The following is a 7,925-nucleotide window of genomic DNA, read 5'->3' on the forward strand; positions in this document are numbered from 1 at the left end:
ATAATCAAGGACAAAATTGTCACTTGGACAAGTGTGGATTAATTAAGGAAAGCCAGTACGGATTAATTAAGGCAAATCATATTTAATTAACGATTGAGTTTTTTGATGAGATAACAGAGAGGGTTGATGAGGGCAATGCAGTTGATGTGGTGTACATGGACTTCCAAAAGACGTGTAATAAAGTGCCACATAATAGGCTTGTCAGCAAAGTTGAAGCTCATGGGATAAAAGGAACAGTGGAGGCATGGATACGAAATTGGCTAAGTGACAGGAAACAGAAAATAGTGGTGAACGGTGTTTTTCATACTGGAGGAAGATATACAGTGGAGTTCTCCAGGGGTCGGTACGAAGACCATTGCTTTTCTTGATATATATTAATGACTTGGACGTACAGGGCACAATTTAAAAATTTGCAGATGACACAAAACTTGGAATATAGTGAACAGTGAGGAGGATAGTGAGAGACTTCAAGAGGACATAGACTGGCGGATACGTGGCAGATGAAATTTAACGCGGAAAAGTGCGATGCAATACATTTTGGTCAGAAGAACAAGGAGAGGCAGTATAAACTAAAGGACACAACTCTAAAGGGGGCACAGGAACCAAAAGACCTGGGGATATATATCCACGAATCACTGAAGTTAGCAGGGCAGGTTGAAAAAGCAGTTAAAAAAGCATACGGGATCCTGAGCTTCATAGGTAGAGGCATACTGGGCTTCATAAATAGAGGCGTAGAGTACAAAAGCAAGGACGTTATGATGAGACAGTGGTTCCGCCTCAACTTGATTAGTGTGTCCAATTCTGTGCACCGCCTTAGAGAGGGAGCAAAGAAGATTTACAAGAATGGTACCAGGGATGCTGGACTTCAGTTACGTGGATAGACTGGAGAAGATGGGGTTGTTCTCCTTGGAGCAAAGAAGGTTGAGAGGAGATTTAATGGAGGTGTTCAAAATCATGAGGGGTCTAAACAGAGTAAAGAGAAACTGTTCCCATTGACAGAGGGGTCAAGAGCCAGAGGACACAGATTTAAGGTGATTGGCAGAAGAGCCAAAGGAGACATAAAGAAAACCTGTTTTATGCAGAGAATGGTTATGATCTAGAATGCACTGCCTGAAAAGGGTGGTGGAGCCAGATTCAATCGTGGCTTTCAAAAGGGAATTGGATAAGTAACTGATGAAAAACAATTTGCAGAGCTACAGGGAAAGGGCGGGGCAGTACGATTGGCAAAGTGCTCTTGCAGAAAGCCAGTACGGGCTCAACATGCCAAATGGCCTCCTTCTTTGATCCTCGTCTCCATGGCACAGCATATTGAAGCTCTAATGACCCAATGCTATCCCCTGCTCTGGCACTGCCCCCACCCCACCCAATCTGGCATTGCCACCCACCCCGCTCTGGCTCTGTCCCTCCCCCCACCCCCCCAACCCCCCTGCTCGGGGGCTGCATCCCACCAGCCCCTCTGTTCTGACGCTGTCCCCCCCCCCAATCCCCCTGCTCGGGGGCTGCACCCCACCAGCCCCCCTGTTCTGACGCTGTTCCCCCCACCCCCCTGCTCTGGCACTGCCTCCCCGCTCTGGCGTGCCCCTCCCACCCACCCCGCTCTGGCGCTGCCCTTCATTGTCATTTCTGAGTTTTCTCTGTCAAGTTTTACATCTGCATTTACAGTCACTAGTTTTCACTTGCTGTCATTACCAACAACCTTAAAAAGAGAGAAGGACGGGGACAAGGGGAGAAGAAGTGCGAAGAGAAACAGCGAGAAGCAAAGAGAGAAAACATTCACTGTCGGCAAATTTATTGTGAAACGCTTTTTTTTATTCATAAGCACAATTATTGCGAGATCAAAAATACATAATTGAAATTCTCCCAAACAGCTCGCTCTCTCTCTCGTTCAGAATTGTTAAAATGTTTGCCTCAAAGACCTCACCCAATGCCAACAACCGCTGGTATCTCTAGGCTGAATTGATGGGACCTCTTCGGAGCTATTCATTTGATTACACAACCCCAGACCTGTGCTGGGGTTGGAACTAGCCCCAGTACTTTCAATTTATTAGCTTTGCACCCAGCGTCGTTTTACAAGAAGCAACAGTTTCAAATGTTGACGGGCATTGTGATTTAGTGAAATAAGACATTATTTGAAAGGGACTGGACAGATTAATGAAGTGCCCACATCCCCAAATCGTAGACTAAGGAGCACCCAGAATGTAGAGAGCTCGCAATGCCCAGGAGTGTTTCCCCAAGAAAAAAGCTTTAGAGTGTCCCAGAAACAGGATTGTTCAACTGAAACATTTATGAGAAGCAACAGTTTCAAGTGTTGACAGACATTGTGATTTGGTGAACTAAGACATTATCGGAAAGTAGGCATCTCACATCTGGCAACCTGAAACTAGGGCCCTGTATTTGTTTAAAATGAACTCGAAAGAAAATCTATGGTTAAATGGATAAATGCACTGTGTAGTATGGTAATGCACCATTATAGGCAAAGAACATCACAGTTCCATCCTCCAATTGTGCCTAGTTAGCTGATCTCAGCTGGAATAGCAGTGCATTGCTACAGTTGCCTGTAAAAGTGACAAAACACTCATGGGGGTCCCTGCTGCTAAAAGGTGAGCCCTGCTGGAACGTGCCCACGTGTGGCGATCAGGCGAGGGAAGAATTGGGGTTGTCGGCAATTCTGCTGCATTTTGCATTATTATTTTGAGTTGCAAAGAGGGAAAAAAAAAAACTAAGTGACCTTTCTGTAGTGAGTGGCCATAAAATGGGTAAAAAGGCAGCACTATAGGTACAGGAAAAATCCTTACTACACAGGAAATAAATGAAAAGTAAAGACAAACGTAGGTCCCCTGCGGTCAGAATCAGGGGAAGTCATAACGGGGAACAAAGAACAAAGAAATAGCGGACCAATTGAACAAGTACTTTGGTTCGGTATTCACTAAGGAGGACACAAACAACCTTCCGGATATAAAAGGGGTCGGGTCAAGTAAGGAGGACGAACTGAGGGAAATCCTTATTAGTCGGGAAATTGTGTTGGGGAAATTGATGGGATTGAAGGCCGATAAATCCCCAGGGCCTGATGGACTGCATCCCAGAGTACTTAAGGAGGTGGCCTTGGAAATAGTGGATGCATTGACAGTCATTTTCCAACATTCCATTGACTCGGGATCAGTTCCTATGGAGTGGAGGGTAGCCAATGTAACCCCACTTTTTAAAAAAAGGAGGGAGAGATATAACAGGGAATTATAGACCGGTCAGTCTGACATCGGTAGTGGGTAAAATGATGGAATCAATTATTAAGGATGTCATAGCAGTGCATTTGGAAAGAGGTGATATGATAGGTCCAAGTCAGCATCGATTTGTGAAAGGGAAATCATGCTTGACAAAGCTTCTGGAATTTTTTGAGGATGTTTCCAGTGGAGTGGACAAGGGAGAACCAGTTGATGTGGTATATTTGGACTTTCAGAAGGCTTTCGACAAGGTCCCACACAAGAGATTAATGTACAAAGTTAAAGCCCATGGGATTGGGGGTAGTGTGCTGACATGGATTGAGAACTGGTTGTCAGACAGGAAGCAAAGAGTAGGAGTAAATGGGGACTTTTCAGAATGGCAGGCAGTGACTAGTGGGGTACCGCAAGGTTCTGCGCTGGGGCCCCAACTGTTTACACTGTACATTAATGATTTAGACGAGGGGATTAAATGTAGTATCTCCAAATTTGCAGATGACACTAAGTTGGGTGGCAGTGTGAGCTGCGAGGAGGATGCTATGAGGCTGCAGAGCGACTTGGATAGGTTAGGTGAGTGGGCAAATGCATGGCAGATGAAGTATAATGTGGATAAATGTGAGGTTATCCACTTTGGTGGTAAAAACAGAGAGACAGACTATTATCTGAATGGTGACAGATTAGGAAAAGGGCAGATGCAAAGAGACCTGGGTGTCATGGTACATCAGTCATTGAAGGTTGGCATGCAGGTACAGCAGCCGGTTAAGAAAGCAAATGGCATGTTGGCCTTCATAGCGAGGGGATTTGAGTACAGGGGCAGGGAGGTGTTGCTACAGTTGTACAGGGCCTTGGTGAGGCCACACCTGGAGTATTGTGTACAGTTTTGGTCTCCTAACCTGAGGAAGGACATTCTTGCTATTGAGGGAGTGCAGCGAAGGTTCACCAGACTGATTCCCGGGATGGCGGGACTGACCTATCAAGAAAGACTGGATCAACTGGGCTTGTATTCACTGGAGTTCAGAAGAATGAGAGGGGATCTCATAGAAACGTTTAAAATTCTGACGGGGTTAGACAGGTTAGATGCAGGAAGAATGTTCCCAATGTTGGGGAAGTCCAGAACCAGGGGACACAGTCTAAGGATAAGGGGTAAGCCATTTAGGACCGAGATAAGGAGGAATTTCTTCACCCAGAGAGTGGTGAACCTGTGGAATTCTCTACCACAGAAAGTTGTTGAGGCCAATTCACTAAATATATTCAAAAAGGAGTTAGATGAAGTCCTTACTACTAGGGGGATCAAGGGGTATGGTGAGAAAGCAGGAATGGGGTACTGAAGTTGCATGTTCAGCCATGAACTCATTGAATGGCGGTGCAGGCTAGAAGGGCCGAATGGCCTACTCCTGCACCTATTTTCTATGTTTCTATGAAATTAAAGCAATAGTAAACTGTGGCCAGGCATTAATGAGTGGCATCACTGAATGAGACCCAGTTCACAGGAGAACCACAAATGAAAGCAAAGAAAGTCAAATGTACACGTTATAATTATTGTAAGTGTTAGGAATTTAAACAAAACTATTTGTTAAGAACTGAAACCTTGACAATGTGGTCCCTAGTCCTAGCCCAGTGCCAGTTCTTGCCATTCAATCCAAAATTAGATAATTTATCAAAGACCCATTGGCACCAGCAAAACAGTGATGAGCATAGCTGGAGATATATCACCAACGATGTCTCCGCAAGATCCTGCAAATCCCCTGGGAGGACAGGCGCACCAACATCAGTGTCCTCATCTAGGCCAACATCCCCAGTATTGAAGCACTGACCACACTCGATCAGCTTCGCTGGGCAGGCCACATAGTTCGCATGCCAGATATGAGACTCCCTAAGCAAATGCTTTATGCGGAGCTCCTTCATCGTAAACGAGCCAAAAGGTGGGCAGTGGAAGCGTTACAAAGACATCCTCAAAGCCTCCCTGGTAAAGTGCGACATCGCCACTGACCCCTGGGAGACCCTGACCGAAGACCGCCAGAGGTGGAGAAAGTGCATCCGGGAGGGCATTGAATTCTTCGAGTCTCTATGCAAAGAGCGTGAAGAGGTCAGGCGCAGACAGCGGAAGGAGCGCGCGGCAAACCAGCCCCACCAACCCCTTCGCTCGACGAATATCTGTGCCACCTGTGACAGAATCTGTGGCTCTCGTATTGGACTGTTCAGCCACCAGAGAACTTACTTTGGGAGTGGAAACAAGTCTTCCTCGATTCCGAGGTACTGCTGATGATGATGGAGACAGCAGCATGCACTCGACCCATTGTCACGATCAGGATTTGATCCCCATGTGCACCCGCAACTCTTCCTCAATATTAAATTCCACCATGCACAATGTATACTGTGAATGTAATGTATGTCACTGTGTTGCATCCAAAGAACAAATGCAACAAACTAAAATTCTCCTGTCATTATAGTTGAGGAGGTTTCAGTTGAAGAATCCAGTTTCTGGGACACTCCAAAGCTGTCTTCTTGAAAAACACTCTCCCATGGGCATTGCGAGCTTTGTACATTCTGGGTGCTCCTCAGTCCATAATTTAGGGGCATGGGCACTTTACTAATCTGCCCAGTCCCTTTAAAATAATGTCTTATTTCACCAAATCACAATGCCCGTCAACATTTGAAACTTGCTTTGGTTAAAAAGACAATGGGTGCAGTGCTAATAAATTGAAAGTACTGGGGATAGTTCCAACCCCAGCACAGGTCTAGGGTTGTGTAATCAAATGAATTGCTCAGAAGAGGTCCCATCGATTCAGCTTTGTGACACCAGCAGTTGCTGGCATGGGTGAGGCCTTTGAGGCAAACATTTAACAATTCAGAGAGAGAGAGAGAGAGAGAGAGAGCGAGCGAGCTGTTTGGGAGAGTCAATTGTGTATTTTTGTTCTCAAAATAAATGTTGCTATGAATGAAAAACTGCGTTGGACAACTTGTTGTGAATGGCGCGATTATTCGCCTACACTTCGCTACCAAGAAATTATTACAGAACAGGACAACACAAAATATCTGTATTTCTGTGCTTAAGTCAGCCTCGACTCCGATGGGCTGCCTATGATGACTTCTGTGCGCTCGCTACATGTTAACTCTTATCAAGGCCGGATTGTATTGGAGAAAGTGCACGCGTTCTCAGCACATTAGGAGCGGTGTTTACATCTGACAAAACACCACTTAGTTCACTGATAATGTCCCATCGGGACGGTGAACACTGAGCGCTAAATGACTGCAGCGAAACTCTCACCAGCGAGTGGGTTTGAACAGCTGGACGTGTAAACCGAAGTCAACCTAAAGCGACGGGGAAACGCTGAGCTGGCTCGAGTGGCCCGGGGCGTGCTACTGAAACGCTTCACTGCATGTATACTAACAACTTTTTTAAAAAAAAAGTTCTTACCAAAGTTTGCTCGTACTGGAGCGCCCCCCGGGTTGCTTCCACTCCAGCCATGTCTGCATCTGCCGGCGCAGCCCGCACGCTGGCAATTTGAGCCGTGGAGCGCACCACTTGCCGCAGCGAGAGGGGGGGATCGCTGCCTGTCAGCCGCACCCACACACGGCCCCGCCGGTGCTGCGGGCCGGGGGACACCCTGTGCTGACCAGTGGCGAGCTGCTTGCACAGCCGGCGGTCGCAGGCAGCTGCTGGCGCGAGTTAGTTTGTGATTGTGAGCGATTCGAAATCACTCTTCCTCACCCACATCCTTCGCTGGCTAACAATGCACAACACCGCTTTGTAAGGGAGCAGAGTTCCGGATATTTATTGCCATCGCCGCAGGAGGGACGCGCCGAGATCTTTTTTTCCCCCCTGAATAGAAGCACTTAGTCACCAAACCGTGCCACAGGCAATATTGTGCAAATGTGCTTGTAATCACATTGCAATGATACCAATGTATGCAACATTAAAACTCCTGGCGTTTTATCATATTGTTGTTGTGTCATGCGACTACCGGGAAGGCGACCTCTACATGGACCCTGGTCTTTTATTCGTCTAGCAATTCCTATGTTTTTACATTTCTCTGCAGTTTCATCGTACTGCTTTTTATGTCATTGTGCTTCATACAGGAGAGTCGATGGCGAATTAGGTCAATTCCTCATGTGGTTCGTGTCGGTGCTCTCACATTCTGACCACATTCTTTCTGCACCTTGCAACTTTTCCCACGTACTTTCACAAGGCAGGTAAAGGTGCAGTTTGTTTTTCTCTGTTCTGTGCATCAAGCCAAGTACAGCAGTGGCCACAAACTGAATAACCTTCCCTCTCCTGTGCTAAAAAAAAATTGATTTAAGGTGGGCAATAAGGTCAATGTAAAGGGGCTAATTTTAAAATAGACAAAAATCCCTCAAGAGCTACTGTGGGGGAGGGAAGGCCTGTCATATTTCAAATCGTAGAAAACTACATTTTTCAATGTGGGATCTTGGTAGCCCCTTTACTTTGGTTGCTGCAGATTTACGCAGGAATTTCCTCAGATGTTCTCCCGATTGGCCACTGTAACGTTAGGAAAAGGTCGGCAGGAGCCCCGGACAGAAGCGGGTTTCCGCCCTCGATTTTCCTGCCGTGAGGACCAATTTTAACCCTAATACAGGTGGGGAGTTAGACTGGGCCAGGTGACATGCCCATTGACACCACACACTGATCTGGCTGGCTTCCATTTGAACCTGCTCATCTAAACAGGCGACAAGGACACCTGCCTGAAG

General features: G+C 46.5%; 1 protein-coding gene across 2 annotated transcripts in view; it reads right to left on the reverse strand.

Moving 5' to 3' along the window:
- The window catches only part of LOC139265315 (chloride channel protein 2-like), a 684,518-nt gene extending 677,841 nt beyond the window's left edge, over positions 1-6,677 (reverse strand). For both annotated transcript variants that reach the window (XM_070882282.1, XM_070882283.1), the window contains exon 1: positions 6,634-6,677. The gene's annotated coding sequence lies outside the window, so the exon portion shown is untranslated. The remainder of the gene's footprint in view (positions 1-6,633) is intronic.
- Positions 6,678-7,925: the final 1,248 nt, after the last annotated feature.

Source organism: Pristiophorus japonicus, chromosome 6 (genome assembly GCF_044704955.1).
Source record: "Pristiophorus japonicus isolate sPriJap1 chromosome 6, sPriJap1.hap1, whole genome shotgun sequence".
NCBI classification, from domain to species: domain Eukaryota; kingdom Metazoa; phylum Chordata; class Chondrichthyes; family Pristiophoridae; genus Pristiophorus; species Pristiophorus japonicus.